At 45.9% G+C, this 24,611-nt stretch overlaps 1 protein-coding gene across 2 annotated transcripts in view; it reads left to right on the top strand.

Annotated features, from left to right (window-relative positions):
- The first annotated feature begins 344 nt into the window (after positions 1–344).
- SLC26A9 (solute carrier family 26 member 9) overlaps positions 345–24,611 on the top strand; it is a 736,991-nt gene continuing 712,724 nt past the window's right edge. For both annotated transcript variants that reach the window (XM_040337624.1, XM_040337625.1), the window contains exon 1: positions 345–479. The gene's annotated coding sequence lies outside the window, so the exon portion shown is untranslated. The remainder of the gene's footprint in view (positions 480–24,611) is intronic.

Genomic DNA, 24,611 nt, shown 5'->3' on the forward strand with positions numbered 1-24,611 from the left:
ACTTTCTCCTTACTTCTCTATTCCTTTACCTAGAGTTCAATTCTTGGGAAACCTTTGGAGTTCTCAATGTGGTCTATTGTCCAAGAGCGTATTTAGGAAATTTCAGAATCAGATCAAGGTAGGAAAGGAACCGAAGGGCTGGGAAGGTTAAGATAGAAACAAAAAAAGGGCTGTTCTGTTCTCCCCACTGCCCCCTCCATATACTATTCCACCCCCTCCTCTTCTTATCAGTTTTTCCTATCTCCTGGCTTAAGCCTTGTTGTACCATTCATAATCACTTCTCATGTCTAGCCAATCCACAGCCTCTCACTGCCTTCCCCCACCCCATTTGCCACTGTTTATAAATGAGTCAGTTGAGATCAGAGAGCAAAGCGTCTGCATCTACTTTCTCACTCTAATTCAAGTAGTTCCACTTCAATAACCTCTAGCACACCTTCTGAGATATTGCTGAGATCACAATTTGGATACCTGACTGCCAGGTAAGAAAAGGCTGGTGCCCGTATTGCTTTATGGTACATCTACAATACCAACAAAAATGTAATATATATATGTGTGTGTGTGTATATATATATATATATATATATATATATATATATATATATATATATATATATGTATAGTGTGTGTGTAGCATATCACACACGCTGAAAGAGAGCACTTCAAACTACACAGGCATTAAACCAGAACACATTTGAGATACACAATTTAATTACTTTCTGTCTGACATTTAAAGCAGAGACACTTTAGCACACACTTCTTTTTATACAAACTTTACTATACATTTATTTTAACAGCCTTTGGCTTTCCTTCAAATGCGTGACATTTCTATTTTTTATATCGTTAACATTTTAACAGTATCTTGTCTTCTTATACATTGTATCCTTATATTGTATTTTAACCCAATATTTAGATATGCTGCATGCCCATATTTTGTATTCATCTATTACAAATATACTCACAAGTCACAAGCATAATAATACAATTAATCTTGTAATGTTTTTTTTTGGAATTGTATTCATAATACTCACTGGTCAAATTTATCGGCATACACTATGATTACAACCTATTTGCAGTTCTGTAATTCCTTTGTTAAAAGTAACAAGGACATGATTGTCAAAATTCATTGTTTAAGCAGAAAGACACAACATATATAATCTCTCGTCCATTTTTCCCTAATGCACAAGCATCAAGGTACACACGTAAACTTTCAAACCCAAAACTCAAAAACAAAAATGCATTAAATTGCATCTTACAAATTATTAGATGTGGCGTCTGCATTCGTTTTCTTTTTTAAGCATTCTTTTCTTAATTTTCGCCTGGTGGCCCTGCCAGTAAGTCTGTTAATTTTTTAACAGAACAAACTATCCTGCAGATGTAGCAGTTAGAGGGTCGAGACAAACCATTTAACACTGACAGGGGTGCTTAGAATGATCAGCTTTTATTTACTTATGTAAAACATTTATCCCAAACGGAACAAAACTGTGGATGTAACTGTTTAAAAAGTTTTAGCTGGAGTTTGGCTTTAATTTGTTAGTGTATTTAAAACTAGTACTGTACATCTAAATCTCCCCCGCCCCCAGACTGACAATAATACTATCCAAAGGTTTCTCTGTTGCTGCTTCATCCAGAGTGTAGAAATCATAAGATAGAAAAATGTATTACAGGCTGAATCACCAGGTGAAAATATATATATAAAAAAGTAATTTAAACAATTTAAATAAAACATAGAAAACTATGGCAGGCATCACATATATTTTTGGTATTGGGTTTAATACCGCTTTAATTCCAGATACTCAGGTGTCAGAATATTCTGTTTACCCCACCCATTATCTTCATATACAGACATCAATCAAATATCTAAATCATTCCCTCACACAAATAGTCCCCATGCATGTAAGGATTATGCAAGCCAAGTTTTATACAAGTCAGGTTGTGCATTTGTACATAAGATGACAGCTGCATATACAGAGAATAATGCCCTTTGCTAGTGATCAAATTGAAATGTTCCACATTGGCAAATCTATATGCAATAAAGTTTCATCTAAACAGAAACACATTAGATGGTGGAAGTTCAGTGGATATAATTTATCTCGATTTTGCTAAAGTATTGGATGTTGTACAGTACCCCATAAATGTTTAATCTGTACAATAAGGTCTGTTGGAGTTGATGAAATTATATGTATATGGTTATGAAATTGGTTACATGAACAGATCCAGAAAGTAGAAATGATTTATTTTCTGAATAGTCTAAAGCAGTGACGGTGTGTCCAAAAAGGGCGCACACGTGCCGCCACCTCTCTTCAGCCACCCCCTTTTGTGTATAATGGGTAGATTCATGCATTGCATGAATCTGTACATGGCCGCCGCCACGTCTGTCCCCTTTTCGAACACAGGGCCCCTGAATTCCAGCAGCGGGGGGGTGTTTTTGAAGCACCTGATTAGAGCCAATCAGGTGCGCAGGTCTGTTACCCATCACCTGATTGGCTGAAAGGACAGGCGCTACAAATAAAAGCCTTTCAGGAGGAGGGGAGGTGCAGTCTGACCCACTGCAAGGTGTCACCGCTCACTGCTGTCACCCGCTGCCTGACCCCCCATGAGACAGGGTAAGTGCCGGGCAGATGGCAAGTGGGTGGGGGGGGGGGTCACAGTGGCAACTTTTGATGGGCACAGTGGCAGAATTTGATGAGGTACAGTGGCAGCATTTGATGGGGCACAGTTTCACTACTTGATGGGGCATGGTGGCAGCATTTGATAGGCACAGTGGCAGTGTTTGATGGGCACAGTGGCAGTGTTTGATGGGCACAGTGAGGCTGCAATTGATGTTTTTTGTTTTCAGTTTGTTTGCTCCCACCCAAAAATGTCTAAATATGTGAGTAGTGTGCCTTAAGGTTCTGCATTGGGGCCGATGTGTTTATTAATGGCAATGAGGTTGGAATTAAGAGCTCAATTTCAAGGTTTGCTGATAATGGCAAATTATGCAGGGAAATCAATTTGGGGATGTGGCATCATTACAGGAGGACCTTGATAAAATAGGGGGCTGGGCAGCTACATGGCCGATGAGGTTCAATATTTAGAATCAGTGATGGAAAAGGATTTGGGGGTGTAGATCAGAGACTTAGCAATAGTATGTAATGCCAAGTCAACGCTAACAAATATAGCAAAATAATATTATGCATTAAATATGGCATGTACTCCGGAGATAAATGAATACTTCTACTACTTTACAAAACACTGCTTTGGCCCCATCCTGAATCTGCAGTTTCGTTTTGGTCACCAATCTTTAGGAATCCATTTAGAAAGAGTTAAATGAACGGTAATAAGCAAGGTGAATGGAGGCCCTCAGCTTTGAGGATCAATTATATAGATTAGTATATTTACTGTGGAGAAGAGGAGATATGATTACAATGTATAACTATATCAAAGAGGACTTCAGTAACTGTAATAAACTGTTTACTCTAAGGTCCCTGACGAGGACACATGGCCACAATTTGAGGTTAGAAGAAGGTTTGACCTTAGACTGCGGAAATGATTCTTTAATGTTCGAGAAGTAAATATGTGGAACTCCCTCCCCTAGGATGAGGAACTAGCTAAAAGTGTTGACAACTTCAAAAAACTTTTAGATGTCTTCTATACGAAGCAGAATATACAGAGCCATGGGGATTGTTAGAGTATAAAAATCACACACACACATACATACACATGGATTGAACTAGATGGACCTGTTTATTTTTTCCACCTTATAAACGTTATAACACGCAAATTATGTCAGAATGTGGAGAATCTGTGCAGTGACATTGGGACATGCTTATCATTCCTGGACACAGCTGGGACCTGACACTGACCAGAGGGGGCATTACAAACCTAAGGAACGGATGTCAGGTTTGAAAGAAATAAGGAAGTGCTGTAGATAGAGTGAAAAGCCTTTATTTCATCTTAGGGAGGTATTGCTTTTAATGCTTTCCCATGATGCTAGCTCTGCCCCTATTCCTTAACAGTTTTAAAGACACGCTTTTCATGTATATATATGAACATCTGATATACAGACATCAGGACGCATACCTTGCTCCACCTTATGATTAAATTCAGATTTGGGGACAGGCTAGCAAAGATCCAACCTGCCCAGGTTAGGCTAGGATAGATCGAACCTGAACTTAGTGGTGACTCCTATAGAAGTATATATTAAAGAACAACCAAAGTGACCTTAAACAGGTCACTTTGGTTGTTCTTTAATATACCAACATAGACATGCCTCCATCCCTGTATATATAAAGAAAAAGAGAATAGATTTTGGGACTTTATATGAGGCATGAATATGTGCATGGATTTAAGTAGGATACCTAGAAATAGGTTGACTGTCACAATCCCCATAGGGAGATACTGTATATACAGTATACCCATAAAGAATTGCTAAAATAGTAAATCCAATAAATGTAATTAAAGTGGTTAATATAATAAGATATAATATGGTAATATAATATATTATATTTTTATGTTATGATACATTACTGTATATATAACAAGCTGTTTCACTTTGAATGGATCAGAAGAAGAGATTATTGCAGATAAACAGGTACAACATATGTAGGAGGATTTGTTTAATTTATGTGTATCACCTGAGGCTAGTCACTTCACTGGGTATATGTAATGGTTTACAGCCACTTTAAAGTGTCCAGTCAAAAATGAAAATATTTCTATTAATTATATGTAAAATATCTTTATCTTTTGACAATATTAATTTTCTGAATACAGTAGCTGATTGTGTCAGCTAGAATGCAGTAAGGTAAAGAAAACCCTGCCTTTACGAACACTTTAAGCTTTAGGCTCTCTTTTTAAAAAACAGATTGATGTGGTCCTACATTTGCGAGTGGGTAGCTCCAGCTGTGTTTATCCGCTGAGCCCTCACTAAAGTTATCACACTCAGCTGTCATAGGATCTCCTGCTTTTAACTTGTTATAATCCAGGGCATTTTCTGTAGTCATCAAAGTATTTTTGAGAATCTTCTGACAACAGTGGTGTGACCAGCGCTGTCCACTGTTGAATTTTGTAATGTGCAGAGTGCAGGGATAAGTAATGGTTACTGTACAGAGTGCAAGGGTCAGAGGTGAGTGAATGAATGAATGACTTGTATAGCGCAACTCATGCGAACTGAATCGCCTCTGGGCGCTTTTTCCAGCCAGAGTCTGCTTGGCTGGTTCGGTCATTTTACCCCGTAGGATCGTGACACGCTTGGGACACACAGTCATACACACAGATATACATATATATATATACTGGGCCAATTTGGACAAGATCCAATTTACCTACCAGCATGTCTTTGGAGTGTGGGAGGAAACCAGAGTACTCGGAGGAAACCCACGCATGCACAGGGAGAACATGCAAACTCCAGGCAGATGGTGTCGTGGTCGGGATTCGAATCAGTGACCCTTTTGCTGCTAGGCGAAAGTGCTACTCACTGCACCACTGTGCTGCCCCCAATTCAGAGAGCACAGAGGTCAAGAGTGGTTATCGCACAGAGTGCAGGGGTCAGGAGTACATAACACAGAAATTGAAGGGATCAGAAGTAATGCACAGTTCAGTGGACAGAGTACTAAAAATCACCTCTCCTCCCCATACAAATCCACCCTTCCACTGCCGCCATTCTCCACTCAGTACACATTTCCCCCACAGCCCTAAATCCTCCCCCCAGTCCAGACCTCTCCTCCTACAGACCCATCAGTTTAGCCCCTCTTCCCACTGCACAGATCTCCCGGACCCTTCTCAATATAGACCCCTCACAGTACAGCTCCCACCCTCCGCAGCATTAGAGACCCCCTTCCTCCCCACTAGTACAGACCCCCCTCCAGTACATACCTTCTCCCTCCCCATAGTCTGTACTGTTGGGGGGGGGCATCCTTACTGGGGGGATCTGTACTGGTGTGGATAGAGGGGGTCTGTACTGTTGGGGTCTGCACTGAGAAGGCATGTGTACTCAGAGTAGGTCTATACTGTGTACTGGGCCCCCCTGTCCTGTACAGGCCACCCTATTCTCCAACAGTACAGATCCCCCTCCAGTACAGACCACCTCCCTTCTCACCAATGTTGACCCCTTTACTGTACAGACCGCCTCCCTCCCTCCACGCCAGTACAGAACCCCTCCCTCTAAACCAGCACAGATCCCCCCCCCCCAATTAAGCTCACTTACCAGGTGCATTGGAGAGATAAAGAGGCAGCAGAAAGTCCTCTCTTCAGCCGTGTAATGTGAATAGAGCCAAGGAGGAGCTTCCCTCTACTTTGCATATGAATGAGCCACCAGAATTTGCAAATAAATATTTCCGTAAAGCACACTCATATACAAATCCAACTGTCAGCTCATTCATTGAAAATTAAAAGCTGGTTCATTTGTGTGCAAATCATTCAGTGATTTGCATATGCATGAGCTGTGGGCGAAATGTATAAGGGCAGAGCCTTTGTATACCCCTTTACATGAAACAGCGGGAGTAGGTTGAAAATGCGGGACAGTCCCACATAATCTGGGACTGTTGGCAGGTATGCTATTATTGGGATCCAAAGCTGAAGGCTGAAATGTGTGTACTACCCAGGGCCGCCATCAGGGGGGTACAGGCAGTACTCAAGTAAGGGCCCCAAGTGTCCCAAAGGGCCCACTCCACCAACAGCAACTTTTTATTTTATTTTAATTTTTTTATCTTTTTTTTTTTTTTTTGACAGCAGCACAGAGGACACGGGAGACTGTATTCCAGATCTAGCCAGCAGTGAGGGGGCGGGGCCGGGAGCTCCACTGACGCGCCCCATGTAGCCTGTAGTTAGAGCAGTGATCGGAGTGGGCGTGTCAGTGGAGTTCCCGGCCCCGCCCCCTCTATACTGGCTGGGGAATATAGAGGTCCGGGAGCTCCACTGACGCGCCCACTCTGATCACTGGCTCTAACTACAGCCGCTGTGTTCCAAGTGAAGCTCCTGGCCCCGCCCCTCTCTGCTGGCTAGCACACGAATACAGCCTCCTGTGTCCTCTGTGCACTCTGCAAAGCTGTCATCGGGGCCTCAATTCACTGGTAATCTCATGCAGTATGTCCGCAGTCTCTCATTGACACATGCAGTATGACCACAGTCTCTGGTAATCTTGTGCAGTATGACCGCAGTCTCTGGTAATCTCATGCAGCATGACCGCAGTCTCTGGTAATCTCATGCAGTATGTCCGCAGTCTCTGGTAATCTTGTGCAGTATGACCGCAGTCTCTGGTAATCTTGTGCAGTATGACCGCAGTCTCCGGTAATCTCCTGCAGTATGACCGCAGTCTCCGGTAATCTTCTGCAGTATGATCGCAGTCTCTGGTAATCTCGTGCAGTATGTCCGCAGTCTCTGGTAATCTTGTGCAGTATGTCCACAGTCTCTGGTAATCTTGTGCAGTATGTCCACAGTCTCTGGTAATGTCCTGCAGTATGTCTGCAGTCTCTGGTAATCTCATGCAGTATGACCGCAGTCTCTGGTTGTCTCGTGCAGTATGTCCACAGTCTCTGGTAATCTCATGCAGTATGACCGCAGTCTCTGGTAATCTCCTGCAGCATGACCGCAGTCTCCAGTAATCTTCTGCAGTATGATCGCAGTCTCTGGTAATCTCGTGCAGTATGTTCGCAGTCTCTGGTAATCTTGTGCAGTATGTCCGCAGTCTCTGGTAATCTTGTGCAGTATGTCCGCAGTCTCTGGCAATCTCCTGCAGTATGTCTGTAGTCTCTGGTAATCTCATGCAGTATGACCGCAGTCTCTGGTTGTCTCGTGCAGTATGTCCACAGTCTCTGGTAATCTCATGCAGTATGACCGCAGTCTCTGGTAATCTCTTGCAGCATGACCGCAGTCTCCGGTAATCTTCTGCAGTATGATCACAGTCTCTGGTAATCTCCTGCAGTATGTCCGCAGTCTCTGGTAATCTCCTGCAGTATGTCCGCAGTCTCTGCTAATCTCCTGCAGTATGACCCCAGTCTCTGGTAATCTCCTGCAGTATGACCCCAGTCTCCGGTAATCTCGTGCAGTATGTCCGCTGTCTGGTAATCTTGTGCAGTATGTCCGCAGTCTCTGGTAATCTCGTGCAGTATGTCCGCAGTCTTTGGTAATCTCGTGCAGTATGTCCGCAGTCTCTGGTAATCTTGTGCAGTATGCCCGCGGTCTCTGGTTGTCTCATGCAGTATGTCCACAGTCTCTGGTAATCTCATGCAGTATGACCACAGTCTCTGGTAATCTCCTGTAGTTTGACCGCAATCTCCGGTAATCTTCTGCAGTATGATTGCAGTCTGCGGTAATCTTTAGCAGTATGTCCGCAGTCTCTGGTAATCTTCTGCAGTATGTCTGGTAATCTCCTGCAGTATGACCGCAGTCTCTGGTAATCTTGTGCAGTATGTCCACAGTCTCTGGTAATCTTGTGCAGTATGTCTGGTAATCTCCTGCAGTATGACCACAGTTTTTGGTAATCTTGTGCAGTATGTCCACAGACTGGTAATCTTGTGCAGTATATCTGGTAATCTCCTGCAGTATGTCCGCAGTCTCTGGTAATCTCCTGCAGTATGTCCGCAGTCTCTGGTAATCTCCTGCAGTAGGTCTGCACTCTGACCCTCTCCTGTAGTATGTGTATTAATGTGCAGCTTTACTTGCTCAATTACTTGGGATTGCTTCACTGCTCAGTTAGTGGTAATGATGTGCATTAACCTATTACAAACAATCAGTGAGCACTAAATATGTGCAGTAACCTCTAGCAACCAATAATTACGTGTTGTAACCTCTAGCAACCAGCCAGTGAGCGGTAAAGATAGGCTGTCACCTCTGGCAAACAATTGCAATCGCTGCGTGATCTGCTGCAGTACACTGATTTTGAGTCTATCTGCTATTTTTTTGAATGTCTCAGAATGGAGGGGGGGGGCCTCCAAGAAAATGTTTGCCCAGTGCTCAATTAAAATTAAAGACGGCCCTGGCAGCAGCACAAGAAATTAATCTATCACCTGCTGCTCCGCCGCTAGGGCAAGGGGTCGTTGGCAGTAAAGCGCTGCAAATTTTAGCAGTGCTTTTAGCCCCCGCTGAGGAAAGGATTAAAAGCGCCACTGCCAAAGCGCTTTGCAGGTGCATCAGCAGCAGTGATTTCAATGACGGGCGGTGGAGCAGCAGTGTATACAAAGCTCCCGCATTGCCCAAAAGATGCTGCTTGAAGGACTTTTTCTAACATCCTGCAAGTGCACCGCCCCAGTGTGAAAGGGGTCTTAAACTCTGGACTCTGGGTAATGTTGGTGGTCAGGCTGAGGGGGCGGGGGGCCTAGGCCTAAAGCTGTGTAAGGGGCCCCAAAATTTCTGTTGGCTGCCCTGGTATCACCACAGGGCAAGGCCCTGATCTGCGAGATTCCGGGATTATATTTAAACCTGGGACGGTCTAGGTATGCCCTTACCAAGTCCTCTACACTGTAGATTTAACACACTTTTCACAGCTCTTAATCTAAAGCTACATCATGGGTGTACGCACTGGTTTTTATGCAGTTAACCTGCAGTTTTTCATATAGACTTTCTAATATATTCCTGGTTTTGGCACGTTTTCAGCATTTTTCAGTTCTCAGCACTTTCGCATTTTGAATGACAACTACTCAACCATGAAACACTGTACCCAAATGCATTTTTTTTACAGATGAAGCTTTCTTTTATGGTATTTATTTGCCACTGAGTTTTCTATTTTTTTGCTCTCTAAACAAAATAATACAGCCTAGGGCCCTAGGCACAAAACCAAAAGAGCACCTTCAGGCATTTTAGGGTCGTAAATTACTTATTACTGCAATAGCAACATGCTGATCACCACCATACCAGGGTACTGATCACTGCATGTGTGTGTAAACTGTGTAAACAGGCTGTAGGCACTCACTGTACCACTGTAACGGCTCTCTCTACTCTCACAGATGATCTCTACGTGAGAACAGAGAGATGAAAGCTGCACCATGAGGATTTTGTTTATATTTTCATAATGCTGCAATTGGACACAGAGATCACATGCAACAGGACCAATGTCATGTGATCCATATCAACACAGCAATCACTGGGCTCACAGGGTGTACTCTAGGAGCAGCACACAAGCCTCGGGTTGTGGGAGGATTAATGGTTATGTCCACTCGCATCAGCACTGCTCCCGTACAGCTGTTTGTATACATTGGCCAGACGGCAGGTGGTTAACCCCCCTGGCGGTATTCCCGAGTCTGGCTCGGGGTGGAAATCCTGTACCATTAGCGGTATCCCCGAGCCAGACTCGGGATCGCATCGCAGTATCCACAGGCAGAGTTTACTTACCTCGTCCCTGGATCCTGCAATGCCTCCCCGCTGTGTGATCGAGCTGTGTCCTCGCTCGATTTACACAGTGCCCATGTGCCGCCGAGCTCCGTTCCCGGGATGTTACGACGCACGAGGGCGGAGATCAGCGCCAAATTCAAAAAAGTAAATACACAGTACACATACAGTATACTGTAATATTATAGATTACAGTATTGTATGAAATGAATACACACCCCCTTTGTCCCTAGTGGTCTTCCCAGTACCCTGCATGCACTTTTATATAATAAATACTGTTCTTTATGGAAACTGGAGATTGTCCATAGCAACCAAAAAGTGTCCCTTTACATCAAAAGTGCTTTTAGACCAGCTATAATAAATTAGAATCACTTGCAGAATTGAGCCAACGCGATTTGTGGGGAAATTCATCATCAAACAATAAAAGTAATGACAGCGACAATTCTGCAACTGAGCAAATTTCAGTGTTTTTGATTTGATTACATTATTGAATAATTTTTATTATAATTATATTATTATTTGTTATAATTATTCAAAGTTATTTATTATATTATAATTTATGATTTTGTGTTTCAAACTTTATCATACCCGTCTACTAGACTCCTGTTTGGACAGATTTAAGTGAGTTATTCCTAAGAATTACAGGCCTACAATATAAAACGCCATATTTTCATGCAAAATAATTGTACCGCTTTCAGCACCTAAAACCAGAAAGAATAATACCGCCAGGGAGGTTAAGGACTTCCTGCTCATATTTGTTCATATTACTGATACTGGGATCATAGAAGAATTACAGCGCTGGAGTTTTTTTTATTAACCACTTAAGGACCGCCTAACGCCGATATACGTCGGCAGAATGGCACGGCTGGGCACAATCACGTACCTGTACGTGATTGTTAAATGCCCAGCCGTGGGTCGCGGACACGTGCCCGTGACCCGGTACGAAGCTCCGTGACCGCGGGACCCATGGACCCGATCGCCGCCGGAGTCCTGTGATCGGTCACAGGAGCTGAAGAACGGGGAGAGGTGTGTGTAAACACACCTTCCCGACTTCCGGTTCCGGCACCACATGGAGTAGAAGCCCTTCACCTCAGCTCTCGCAGCCAGACTCATAAAACTGCCTACAAAGTCGGCAGACTCCCCCACCAATCACCGGTAGCACCAATCCGCAACACCCATTTTTTTTGTTGAAAAGAACGGCCCGCGATCGTACGCGGACGTTACGGCACGAATGGACAGCCGCAAATCGAGGCCCCGGCTTCGGCCTGCACGGAACCCTCCTCTGATAAGGCTCCCGCAATGGAGGTAAGCGGCGCTTCGGCCCCCCCTCCTCCCCACAGGCTGTCATGGCTCCTACACATGCTGGGGATCCTAATACTGACCTCATAGCCCAGGCTGTGGCAGCGCTTCTGTCCCCTATGATTGCGGCCTCTGTTAAAAAGGCCATCAGTGCTGGCATGCAAAAGCTCCAGGCCCAGTTAGGGGAGCACACCAGATTAAACGAGGCTGAGCACCGCATCGCTAACGTGGAGGAGGAATTGTACCAGGCCCAGTCCACGGAGCAGGCCCAAGGTACATCCTTGAGAAGCTGGATGATCTAGAAAATAGGTCCAGAAGGAGCAACCTGAGTTTCGTGGGCATCCCAGAATCGCTGCAACCTTCGGCACTCACGAATCTTTGTTCGAGTCGCATCCCTGAAGCATTAGGCCTCCCAGGCCCCCACACAGTCGAGCGCGCCCACCGTATGGGGTCCTTAAATTCCGATTGCAAAGCACCCCGCCCCAAAATCACCAAGTACCTCAACTACTCGGATAAAGCTCTCATCCTACAGAAATTCAGACAGTCCAGAAATCTCCAGATTCACGGCATAAAGATTCTGATTTTTGCGGACTATTCCATAGAAGTATCCAAGAAAAGAAAAGCATTCCAACAGATCTGCTCAGAGCTTCACCGCTTACAAGTCAAATTCACACTGGCGTTCCCAGCTACCCTCCGGCTTAAAGCCCCCAACGGTGACCAACTCTCTTTCCACAAACCGTCCGAAGCGGAGGCCTTCCTGAGATCGCAACACTCGGGCCCTCATCTCAGTCCTTCTCCCAGATCAGCTCCTACCAATCGTGCCCTTGAACACAGAAGTCCACACAAAGACTCTCCAAAAATATTTAGAGCTTCTGGTCCAGATCAACAACAATCCACACCTTATTGACGTTTTTTCATCCACGCTTTTACCACCCGCGGTCCCTAGGACTCTTTAATCGGCCGCTTCGGTTAGCCCCAGACCATACACCTATCGCAGCCTTGCTCTTACCTCCCCACCGTTCATCAATTCTCCCGGTAGACAGAGAATTTTTTTTTTTTTACTTCTTTTCCATTTGTTGTATGTATCGCTGATTTTGTATCATACTGTTTCATTGTTTCAAACTATATCTGATTTCTTTCCCCCTGGCCTCCCTGCCTGGTCCTCTCTCTCCATACAGAATTCTAGCTGCTAACTACTTAACCCCTAAACCATGGGTAGATTGCAGCACTACGAGTCCTGTGTTGGGAGTTGGCCTACTCAGTGGCTCCATGCGGAAAATAGTGAAGTTCCTTAATTGTGTTTTTCAGTTTTTAGGTTTTACACGCCCCCTCTCCTTCCCCCAGAGACCCCCCTCGCATGCCCCTCTTCTCTATACCACATGCGCACCAAACGCACCTCACCTTACTTACGCAGATAGACTTGGCCCCCTCGCACCTTCATTTATGCTGACCAACAAACTCGGATTCTGAGGGCCGCTTTGTGTCTGCTCGGGTCCAATTAGGGACCAGGGTTTTGATACTCAGGAACATCAATGCACCCAACAACCCTACGAGACAGTTCTTTGGGGTTCTTACAACCTGGCTCCTGCGCGACCCAACTCTCCCACACTTGATCGGCAGCGACTTTAATTCCACTATGCACCTGTCGGACGACAGGTCTTCCCTCAAGCACCCTGTGCCCATGGGCGTAGGAACCGGGGGGGATGGGGGGGACGCATCCCCCCCAGGAAATAATGCGGAGGGGACAGGTATTGTAAAATCCCCCCCAGGTAAAACGTCCGCGGCGCTGTCAGCCTGTTTTTTTTTTTTTTTTGTCTGTGCAGCGCGGAGGCCCAGCCCTCTACATTGCCGCCCCCTCCTACTATTCTCCTCACGAATGCTAATACCGCCCCGCCTTTCCAGCCCTCTGCTTTGTCGATATACTCACAAATGCTGAGGATAGTAGGAGGGAGCAGCAATGTAGAGGGCTGGAGAGGCAGAGTTCAATGTAGAGGGCTGGAGGGCGGGGGATAGTACTGAGCAGCCGATGACTAATGGATTACAAACTTTAATGGTGGAGGCGGAGCCTAAAGCTCCGCCCACCCCCTCCGTGTGGCTGTTGTTCACTGGGTCCTCTCTTGGAAGGGGGAGGCTGTCTGATGACAGGAGGAGGAGGAGAGAGAGAAGCACGAGGGGAACCCCCTGCAAAGGACAGCAGGTACAATTGAATAAAATACTCTTATCATGATATACAGATCATGATTTTTCAATAAAGTGATCCATGCTGCAAACTCAACAGTCTCCCTTCAGCGACAGTTCAAGTTTTGCAAACTTTGCAGTACATGAACTTTCACTGAAGGTGTAGACTGTTTAATGAGTTTGCAGCATGGATCACTTTATTGCAAAATCATGATCTGTATATTAATCAACTTTCAATGAATGTGGTCTGTTTAACGAGTTTGTATTGATTTCAGCATGTGCAAAGTGTTCCATGCAATGCATGCTGAAATCAATGCAAACTCATTAAGGAGGTTGAGGCTGCACTCATTGCCACTGATTAGGCGGCACTCTAAGGGCCCTTTCACACGGAGCGGATCAGTAATGATCCGCTCCGTGTGTCCGTACAGCTCAGCGGGGATCCTCTGTAAAATCCCTGCTGAGCTGGCAGCTGACAGGGCGGTCCCCGCACACTGTGCAGGGACCGCCCTGTGTTTCCTCCGCTCTCCCCTATGGGGGATCGGACGAACACGGACCGTATGTCCGTGTTCATCCGATCCGGCAGACGGAAGAAAAATAGGATTTTCTTCCGTCTGCAAATGCGGATCTTTGCGGAGGCGGACAAATTACGGGTGTCAGCGGATGTTCATCCGCTGACAACCGTAATCACATAGGGACCCATGTATGTCCCGTTTTCATCCGCAAACGGACGGATGAAAATGCGGACATACGGTCCAATAGTGTGAAAGGGCCCTAAGGCTACTTTCACACTGAGGCATCAGCAGTAAAGTGCTGCTATTTTAAGCGGCACTTTACTGTCGTTTTGCAGCGCTATTCGGCCGCTAGCAACTCCCAGTTTACTGGATAAGAATATACCTGGCGAGTAAAAATGCTGTCCCCCCCAGATTTGTAAGGGTTCCTACACCCATGCCTGTGCCCCCCTGAATGCCACTGATCAGACACTCTTGGCATCAACGATGGACTCCCTCCATCTTCACGCCTTTTGGCTCCTACGGCACCCGGCAGACAGAGACTTCACATTTTACTCTAACCCCCATAATGTCTTTACAAGAATAGACTACCCCGTTTTGCTCAGACGCCCTCGTCCCACTGATATCGGATGCTGACATCCATGACATTGTAATATCTGACCACGCTCCTGTAATGACCACGCTCGATGACCCTGACCTACACACAAATCCCAAAATATGGCGTTTCCCTTCCTACCTCCATAACAACAACTCTGACTTCCAGAAACATATGGAAAATGCATGGTCTGAATACGCCTCGACCAATGCGTTACACTCTGACAATCCCAATCTATTCTGGGAAGCAGGTAATGCCTTCTGTGATACATTTGCCTATATGTCTCAGTGTACTGCTCCCTGCTAGCCATGTCTGTAGAGGTAGAAAGGAATTTCATGTGTGATTCATTCCTCTGACAGGTTATTGACGTGCTAATGTCCCCTCACTATTCTAAAGGTTAATTGATCTATTGTGTTGTGTAAAGAAGATCTGTGTTTAAAAGATGAGTATTGTATCATCAGGCTAAATGATTAGAGAAGTAGTATGTTAATTATTCTGATTGCTTCAGTGTATTAATTAACTCCCCTGATGTCTTTATCTAAAGAAATGTGTCTGCATGGTCGGCTCCGACTTGTCTCCTATAATCTGTATGGGAAACCCCACTGTGTGAGGGGGGCGTTCCTAACAGGCTGTAACCACATATAAGCTGAGTTTTTGTGTCAATAAAGTGTCTTGGTTCCAGCATCCAGTCTTGACTCATGTGTGGGGAATCCTGTGATGTTCTTGTATGGAGAGGAGGGAATGCTTGACGGGGATATCATACCGATACCGTCACACCTTCCTTAGGGGCTGTATAATATCTCATCCAGCCTCTTTCAAAAGGAACACCCTCAAGAACTATAAATTGGCCAGCTCACGACTACACTGCACCCAACGATCCCTTTACACCGATGACTCTACTGACAACAGGAAGGCTTGGTTTACGGCCAAGCAGTCCTTTGACACTTGGGCTTCGACTCTCGAACAGACAAAAAAGGCACACCTGGATGCCACTCTTCACAAATTTGGCAACAAAGCAGGCAAACTACTCTCTAGACTGTGCAAGGGCCCGAATCGCCCCGCTCACATTACCTCCCTCAGGGACTCGTCGGGTACCGTGCAAAATACTCCAAAAGACATAAATGAAGCTATGCTTCATTTCCATGCCTCCCTTTATGCTCCCGATCCCATAGATGTGCCAACTGCACTTGCATTCCTTCAGAAAACGGCCCTCACTCAAATCTCTCCATCCCAACTGGAAGCTCTGAACGCTCCCATATCCCCTACTGAAATACATACCGTTATTAAGAACCTTGCCCCATCAAAAGCCCCTGGACCAGACGGTTTCATGGGTGAATTTTATAAATCACTACACACGCTCCTGATACCTACCCTTCACTAAGTCTATCCACATATTTGGTCGGGTGGTCCCTACCTTCTCACAGGCAACCAAGCTATCATTAAACTCTTGGCAAAAAAGGGGAAAGACCCTCAAGAACCAGGCTCATATAGACTCATATCACTCTTAAATCTTGATGTCAAGATTCTCTCCAAAATCATTGCCACCAGATTGGCCGCCATCATACCCTCTTTGATACACCCTGCCCAATCAGGGTTCGTAAAAAAACAGGACGGCCACCATGAATATTAGGAAGGTGATGATGGCCCTGGAACATGCCAAGTGCAACCCAAAGGGCGACCACGCCACCATCACTTTAGACGTGGAGAAAGCCTTTGACAATGTAAGTTTCTAATGGCTTTCCTTGGTCATGACTAAAATGGGATTCTCCGGCCCGTTCGCCCATCTTATAAAGCACCATGTATAATGCCCCGGCAGCAAGGTTGGTGGCCGCTGGCCTCCTATCAGACGAATTCCGCCTCCACAAAAGGTACTAGACAGGGCTGCCCGCTCTCCCTGCTCCTATTTAACATCACTCTAGAACCCCTGTCTCGATACCTGACCCAAGTAGCCCCTCTCCATGGTATTAGAATTGGCGATCACGAACTACGCACGTCCCTTTTTGCTGACAATGTCCTTATATTCTCAGCAAACCCCTCTCATGACATGAATACGATCAAAGTAACATTTGACCAATTTAGACGGTGCTTGGGCCTTCGCATAAATTACGGCAAAAGCTAAATCCTCCCCATAGGTTCTCTCTCTGACCCCCCCTGGACCCAAACGTCCATCTTTACCGTAGCGAAATCTCACATCACATACCTAGGCATCAAAATAGGGAAACTACCCTCCTCTCTCTATCATCTCAACTATCCCCCCCTGTTCACGAAAATCTCTCAGGAATTAGATAACTGGATGGATCCCTTTCGCCACTGGGATGATGTCATCTGGTAAAAATGGTCAGTTTTGCCCGCCTACTATACCCTCTACAGACTATTCCTCTGCTTCTACAACATAAAGACGTAAAACCGCTCAATTCGGCTATTTCTAGATTTCTTTGGCTTCTCTAAGCTAAATCTTCCCAGGCACGAAAGGGGTATCAGCCCCCCAATGTCAGAACATACAACTTAGCTTGCTTATTAAGGACAGGTCTGGACTGGGTAGCCCAGTCATCTCGCTACTCCAACTTCCCCTTGGAAACCACAATGGTTTACCCTCTCTCTCTGGCTGCCCTCCTCCACTGTCAGTGGAAATCCATCCCTCCACCCCTTCAACACAATCTCTTGCTTCGTGACATGGTCATCGCATGGAGAGAAGTTAGAGCCTCAAACTTTCACCCTTTATATCTTGCCACCTCCCAATTCAGGGAAATCCGAGTTTCCTCCCAGGCCTGGAGAACCAGCCGTACCTCATCTGGCAGCAAAAGGGACTTAAGGACTTTTTCTCACTATGCACTGGCCACCCCATCGGTTTTCAAAATCTAGCTGACAAGTTCTCACTCCCCCCATCACATATTTTCCAATACGGACAATGCGTCAGCTTCCTGAAAAACTCCTGTAGAGACGACTGCAAAAGATTCAAAGTATCTCTCATGGACACCCTTCTCTCTCAGGGCTCTTTCAAAATTTCGGACATCTACCAACCTCTTCTCCTGAAAACTACCCCTCCCCTAGAGTCATCGTCAGCTGCCAACTGGTCTAAAGACTTCCCAGATACCGAGCTAGTGGACATCCACAAACTGATCCCCAACGAGATCTGGAGGGAAACTGAACTGAAAATCGTCCACCGGCCCATATTCCTTTTCTTTCTGCCAAACAGGCACATACTGCCCCAGCCTGCCCTCTGTGTCATCACCCCAGGCCTTCACTGACTCACCGCTTCTGGTCGTGCACCTACATCTCCGCTTTTTGGGATCAGGTCCTATCATATATTTTCGAAGTAACTCTGTTGAAATTACCCAAAGACCCCCTACTTCTTATTTTCGGCCACTGGGATCCCCAACTGCTACCCTGGTCGCTTCTACCTGCCCCCTCCGGCAAAGATTGGATTCTGATCTGCCTCTTGCTCGCCAGAAGATCCATCCTGAAGAACTGGATATCCAATGTCTGCCCAAATACCTCTCAACTCAAAAAGGATCTACTGCAATTACTTTACAAGGACAAGCTCAATGCGGACTTAACACATGAGCGGACTAAAACATGCTTCTATTGGAATAATATAATAATGGAATGCCTTCATGATCTCTGCGCTCACTCCCACGGATATGGCGAATTTAGAAAAGCTCTCGTTCTTATATCACAACTCTCCCCCCCCCCCGATCCCTCCAACGTGACAGAACCGTGGCGGAAGCAAGCAGAATCCTGACAAGGTACCTTGGGGCCTACCCCCTCTAGACACCCATTTCCTTCCCCCCCATCTAACCGTGACAATAGAGCCAGCCATTTTTTTTCGCAACTGCAGCCAAGGCCTCGCTGTCTACCCTTCATCCACATCAACAATTTGTTCTTGGTGCCCACGCCCCCCCCCCCCATCCTTCTTGATTCATCGTTGAGCTCCATCTTTGGAGCACTAGGGTCCCTCTCCTGTCTCGGATCCATCTAGTTACCCTTATCTTCTTTCTCTTTTTCCATTTTGTCAATCCTTTGGATGTTTATTCGTAGATTGTGACTTCGTCCCTGATGTCAACCCCACATTGGGGTCTGAGGCTCAATACCCCCAGGTTACAAGACTGGTTATTATCACTGCTGCTTTGTAATTTTGTTTTGGTTTTCTTCCTGTATGTAAATTTTGAAAATGTTACTGATGCTTTCATATTTATACTCTGTATGAAACTTCTTTCTATAAAAATATATATAAAAAAAAACACACCTTCCCCGTTCTTCACAGTGGCGCTGTCATTGATCGTCTGTTCCTTGATATAGGGAAAGGCGATCAATGAAGTCACACATCATGCCCCACCCCCCGACAGTTAGAAACACATATGAGGTCACACTTAACCCCTTCAGCGCCCCCTAGTGGTTAACTCCCAAACTGCAATTGTCATTTCCACAGTAAACAGTGGCCCGGATTCAGTTACAATTGCGCATTTTTTACGGAGGCGCAGGGCAACGTTTTTGCCCTGCGCCCCCGCAAATTTGCTCCGCTGCCCTTGATTCACGGAGCAGAAGCTCCGTAAATTGCGCGGACGCGCCGGCAAAATGCCCTGCGCAAGAGCGCGCAATTTAAATGATCCCGTAGGGGGCGGGAATCATTTAAATTAGGCGCGTACCCACGCCGATCGTAGAGCGCATGCTCCGTCGGGAAACTTTCCCGACGTGCATTGCGGCAAATGACGTCGCAAGGACGTCATTTGCTTCAAAGTGAATGGCGTCCAGCGCCATTCACGATTCACTTACGCAAACAACGTAAAATTAAAATTTCGCGACGCGGGAACGACTGGTATACGTAACATGGGCTGCCCCTGCTAATAGCAGGGGCAGCCTTGCGTGAAAACCGCCGTACGTAAACGACGTAAATTGCGTATGCAGGGCTCGTGCAATGTTGTGAATCGGTGTTAGTATGCAATTTGCATACTATACGCTGAGCACAACGGGAACGCCACCTAGCGGCCATCGCAAGAATGCAGCCTAAGACATGCGGGCATAATAGCCTTATGCCGCGCAGATCTTAGGCTGCAGTCGGCGTAACGAGGTTACGGGGCATCAGGAGCACTCGTTACGCCGGGGCAAGCAATGGTTACACAGGCGCAATTGCTTCTTGAATCCACCCCAATGCATTTTTATAGCACTTTTTGCTGTGAAAATGACAATGGTCCCAAAAATGTGTCAAAATTGTCCGATGTGTCCGCCATAATGCCGCAGTCACGAAAAAAATCGCTGATTAGTAGAAAAAAAAACTATTAATAAAAATGCAATAAAACTATCCCCTATTTTGTAAACGCTATACATTTTGCGCAAACCAATCGATAAACGCTTATTGCGATTTTTTTTTTTTAACAAAAATAGGTAGAATAATACGTATTGGCCTAAACTGAGGGAAAAAAACGTTTTTTATATATATTTTTGGGGGATATTTATTATAGCAAAAAGTAAAAAATATTGCATTTTTTTCAAAATTGTCGCTCTATTTTTGATTATAGCGAAAAAAAGGAGAGGTGATCAAATACCACCAAAAGAAAGCTCTATTTGTGGGGAAAAAAGGACGCCAATTTTGTTTGGGAGCCACATCGCACGACCGCGCAATTGTCAGTTAAAGCAACGCAGTGCAGAATCGCAAAAAGGGTCTGGTCCTTTACCTGCATATTGGTCCGGGTCTTAAGTGGTTAAGGGACTTGTCCCAACTTGGTGTGTTTTTTTTTTTTTGCATTTTTCTCACTTTTTTGGGTGAAATGGTAGGGGTACAATGTACCCCGTTACCAATTCACATAGGTTCCTATAAACCCCCCACCCGCAGACCCCCACAACCACCTGGCAAGGGTTGTGGGGATGAGGATCTTGTCCCCCATCAACATGGGGACATCTTCCCCATGTTGAGGGCATGTGGCCTGGTACGGTTCAGGAGGGGGCACTCTCTCGTCCCCCCCTCTTTTCCTGCGGCCTGCCAGGTTGCGTGCTTCGATAAAGGTCTGGTATGGATTTTTGGGGGGAACACCACGCAATTTTTTTTTTTTTTGGTGCAGGGTTCCCCTTAATATACATACCAGACCTGAAGGGCCTGGTAATGGAATTTGGGGGGACCCCCACGCATTTCATTTTTTTATTTTTCAATGACTATCTGTATTGCCGGGACCCGACAATTCATTATAGATGTATAGAGTTCACAATTCATTATAGAGTAGTTTTAAATTACTTTTTTTCCTTTAGAAATGTAATTTTGTGCAGAGACTGTTATAAACACGGCAAACATGAGCTACTTAACAGGCATACTATAGAAACCCCCCAGGTACGAAATTTAAAGGAATATTTCACTTTTATTGTTTCACTTTAAGCAATTTTTAAAATCACTGCTCCTGAACAAACTGACGTTTTTCAAACTTTTTTTCAATTGATATATGTCCTCTGGGGCAGGACCCGGGTCCCCAAACACTTTTTATGACAATAACTTGCATATTAATCTTTAAAATCAGCACTTTTGATTTTTCATGTTCGTGTCCCATAGACTTTAACGGTGTTTGCGTGTTCGAAACAAATGTTTTGCATGTTCTGCTGTAAACCGAACTGGGGGGTGTTCAGCTCATCCCTAGTGGCCATCATTATTTTCCAGCACTGCCTTAACCCTCTTGGGCATGGAGTTCACTAGATCTTCACAGGTTGCCACTGGAGTCCTCTTCCACTACTCCATGATGACATCACAGAGCTAGTGGATGTTAGAGACCTTGCGCTCCTCCACCTTCTGTTTGAGGATGGCCCACAGATGCCCAATGGGTTTTATAAACATGTGTTCAGCAAAGTTTGCTCCGGCGTCTCGTGTGCATGGAGCCTTAGGTCTGGAGACATGCTTGGCCAGTCCATCACCTTTACACCCAGCTTCTTTAGCAAGGCAGTGGTCATCTTGGAGGTGTGTTTGAGGTCGTAATCATGTTGGAATACTGCCCTGCAGCCCAGTCTCCGAAGTGAGGGGATCATGCTCTGCTCCAGTATGTCACAGTACATGTTGGCATTCATGTTTCCATAAATGAACTGTAGCTCCCCAGTGCCGGCAGCACTCATGCAGCCCCAGACCGTGACACTCCCACCACCATGCTTGACTGTAGGCAAGACACACTTGTCTTTGTACTCCTCACCTGGTTGTCGCCACACATGCTTGACACCATCTAAACCAAATTAGTTTAACTTGGACTCAGACCACAGGACATGGTTCCAGTAATCCATGTCCGTAGTCTACTTGTCTTTAGTAAACTATTTGCAGGCTTTCTTGTGCATCATCTTTAGAAGAGGCTTCCTTCTGGGACGACGGCCTTGCAGACCAATTTGATGCAGTGTGCGGCGTATGGTCTGAGCGCTGACAGGCTGAACCCCCCACCCCTTAAACCTCTGCAGCAATGCTGGCAGCACTCATACGTCATCCTCTGGATATGACGCTGAGCACGTGAACTCACTTTCTTTGGTCGACGAAATAACTGCTGGAAAGAGATAGAGAGCAGGTTCTCTTTTTTCCCATCAGGAAAAAAATCTGATCGGAATTTCCTATCGTATTTACACATTTTGACGCGCAAAACTCTGACGCACGCTCGGAAACCAATCGACGCATGCTCAGAAGCATAGAACTTAATTTTCTTGGTTCATCGTAGTCTTTTATGTCACCGTGGTCATGGCAGTCAAAAGTTCACCAAACATTTGTGTGACCGTGTGTATGCAAGGCAGGCTTGAGCGGAATTCTGTCGGAAAAAACATTCAACTTTTTTCCGACAGGAAAACAGATCACGTGTACGGGGCATAAGGCTTGGTTCACACATATGCTGGTTGTAGTTGATGCATATTCTAGGTGCATTTTGCGTTTTTTTAATACAAGTTTTTGATCCATTAAAGTCTATGGAACCAAAATCACAACCTGCTGGTCCCTGGCCCTTTCCATAAAAAAACACAGATGTGAACGTGACCCATGGGAAATCACGTTAAATGGACTGTAATGTGTTTCTGCAAAACTGAAAACACACTAAGAAATGCATAAGTGTGAACCAGACCTTAGTCATATGATGTTTTGTCACATGACCAGAAAAATAAAATGAGCCCAACCACTCTCCTGTACAGAAAAAGAAGATGAGCCCTAGGGTTCAGCAGACCCACTCCATGTCTTGCTGTTGGGGTGCTGAAATGCTCATTCCAGCACACGATGTCAGACACTAGGGATGAGCTCAATGTTCGGGTCAAACATAAGTTCGACTCGAACATCGGGTGTTCGCCGGTTTGCCGAACAGCGAACATTATGGTGGAGAAGGTGGCCTGCTGACTGATGACTTTAAACAGTTATTCAGTCCTCAGCGCCAAGGTCTGATCCGTTCAAGTAACCATTGCCAGCGTCTGCATTACATGTTGCAGGAATATCTAGGGGCAAGAGCAGACTTGGAGACCTTTCCAACAGAGCATCCACTGGGTTACTGGGGGTCTGCTCGGGAGAACCTAGATACAGAGGTTGTCTGCGAGGTCTGGACGTGCCATCAGGGATCCGGTCACCACGCCACATGACAGGTACATTTTCAGGTGTCTATGGGTGACCCTGAATTGGACTTACTGGGAGGATTCGCTAGTTCTACCATTTAACCATATTTAAATATATACCAGGCCTGTGCAGAGGCCCTGCTTCCTCCCAGTGACTTTATTTGCAAGTGACCTTCTGGCTGCCAGGCCCAAGTTAATTACCTGTCCAGGGGCACTTTACCTACTCCAACGGGAGTGGCGACGTTTGAACTGTCTATGCTGAGAGCAGGCTTGCTCTCCATGTTCTTGATATCCAAGGCCTGATACTGCGTTTTTTTTCTCTTTGCTCATCAACCTTTTCCTATTGTGAGCCAAGTTGATGTTGGCTATGTTGGCCTTGGAATAAAGCATTGGAAACTCACACTGTTGTCTGAACACTTGCTTCCTATCCACACTCACAAGTTGTACCCCTAGACAAGAGAACTTGGTAACTTAATACGCAGATCCCCAAACTATCCAGCGGCTCCTTTGGGGGTGAGCGCTACATGTAGGGGCTCGTCCGGGATTCGGCTGTTGCCATTGACAACGAGAAAAGACGGTGGATGTGATTTTGCTGAGGAGCGATAAGTGTTCGGTGTTGTGTGTGAACTGTCCAGCGGCGAGGGAGTTAACCCTGCACCATTGAACTTGGACGTGCGTGCAGCTAGAAGCACACGCCTACGACGTGCCTGGACAGGTTCTTCCAAGTGGAAGGAGCCACCCTCCCCTGCGTGCCATGTGCCGAGTGGTTTCGCGCCATCTAAGGGAGAAACGCCCACTGGCGTGCCAAATTGCCAAACTCACCTTTCTCCTTGACCAAAGCGGATCGATACGGAGAATGTCCGAGACTTCAAGAACCCTGGCTGTCTTGAGGCGCCCTATTACTGCGCCAGAGCTGCCTGCTGAACCTACAGATCCCATGTCCGTGACAGACACGGGAGTCCGGCTGTCTACAGCAGGACAGTTCGTCTTACTGTCCTCCGGGGGAGCCGAAATGTTGGGCCTCCTGTGTCCCAGGTGCGAGGGGCTGGCCGTCCACCTTCTACCCTTTGCTCGATGTCAGCAGTGTCGGGCCCCCGTTGTTCTCTGTCGTGCTGGTGGTTGGGCCCCCACGGGATTATCGTGTGGACCAGTCCTCGGGAGCCGTTGCCGTGGAGGTGGAGGCCTCATGGCCAAAG

Source organism: Rana temporaria, chromosome 2, assembly GCF_905171775.1.
Source record: "Rana temporaria chromosome 2, aRanTem1.1, whole genome shotgun sequence".
Lineage (NCBI taxonomy): Eukaryota > Metazoa > Chordata > Amphibia > Anura > Ranidae > Rana > Rana temporaria.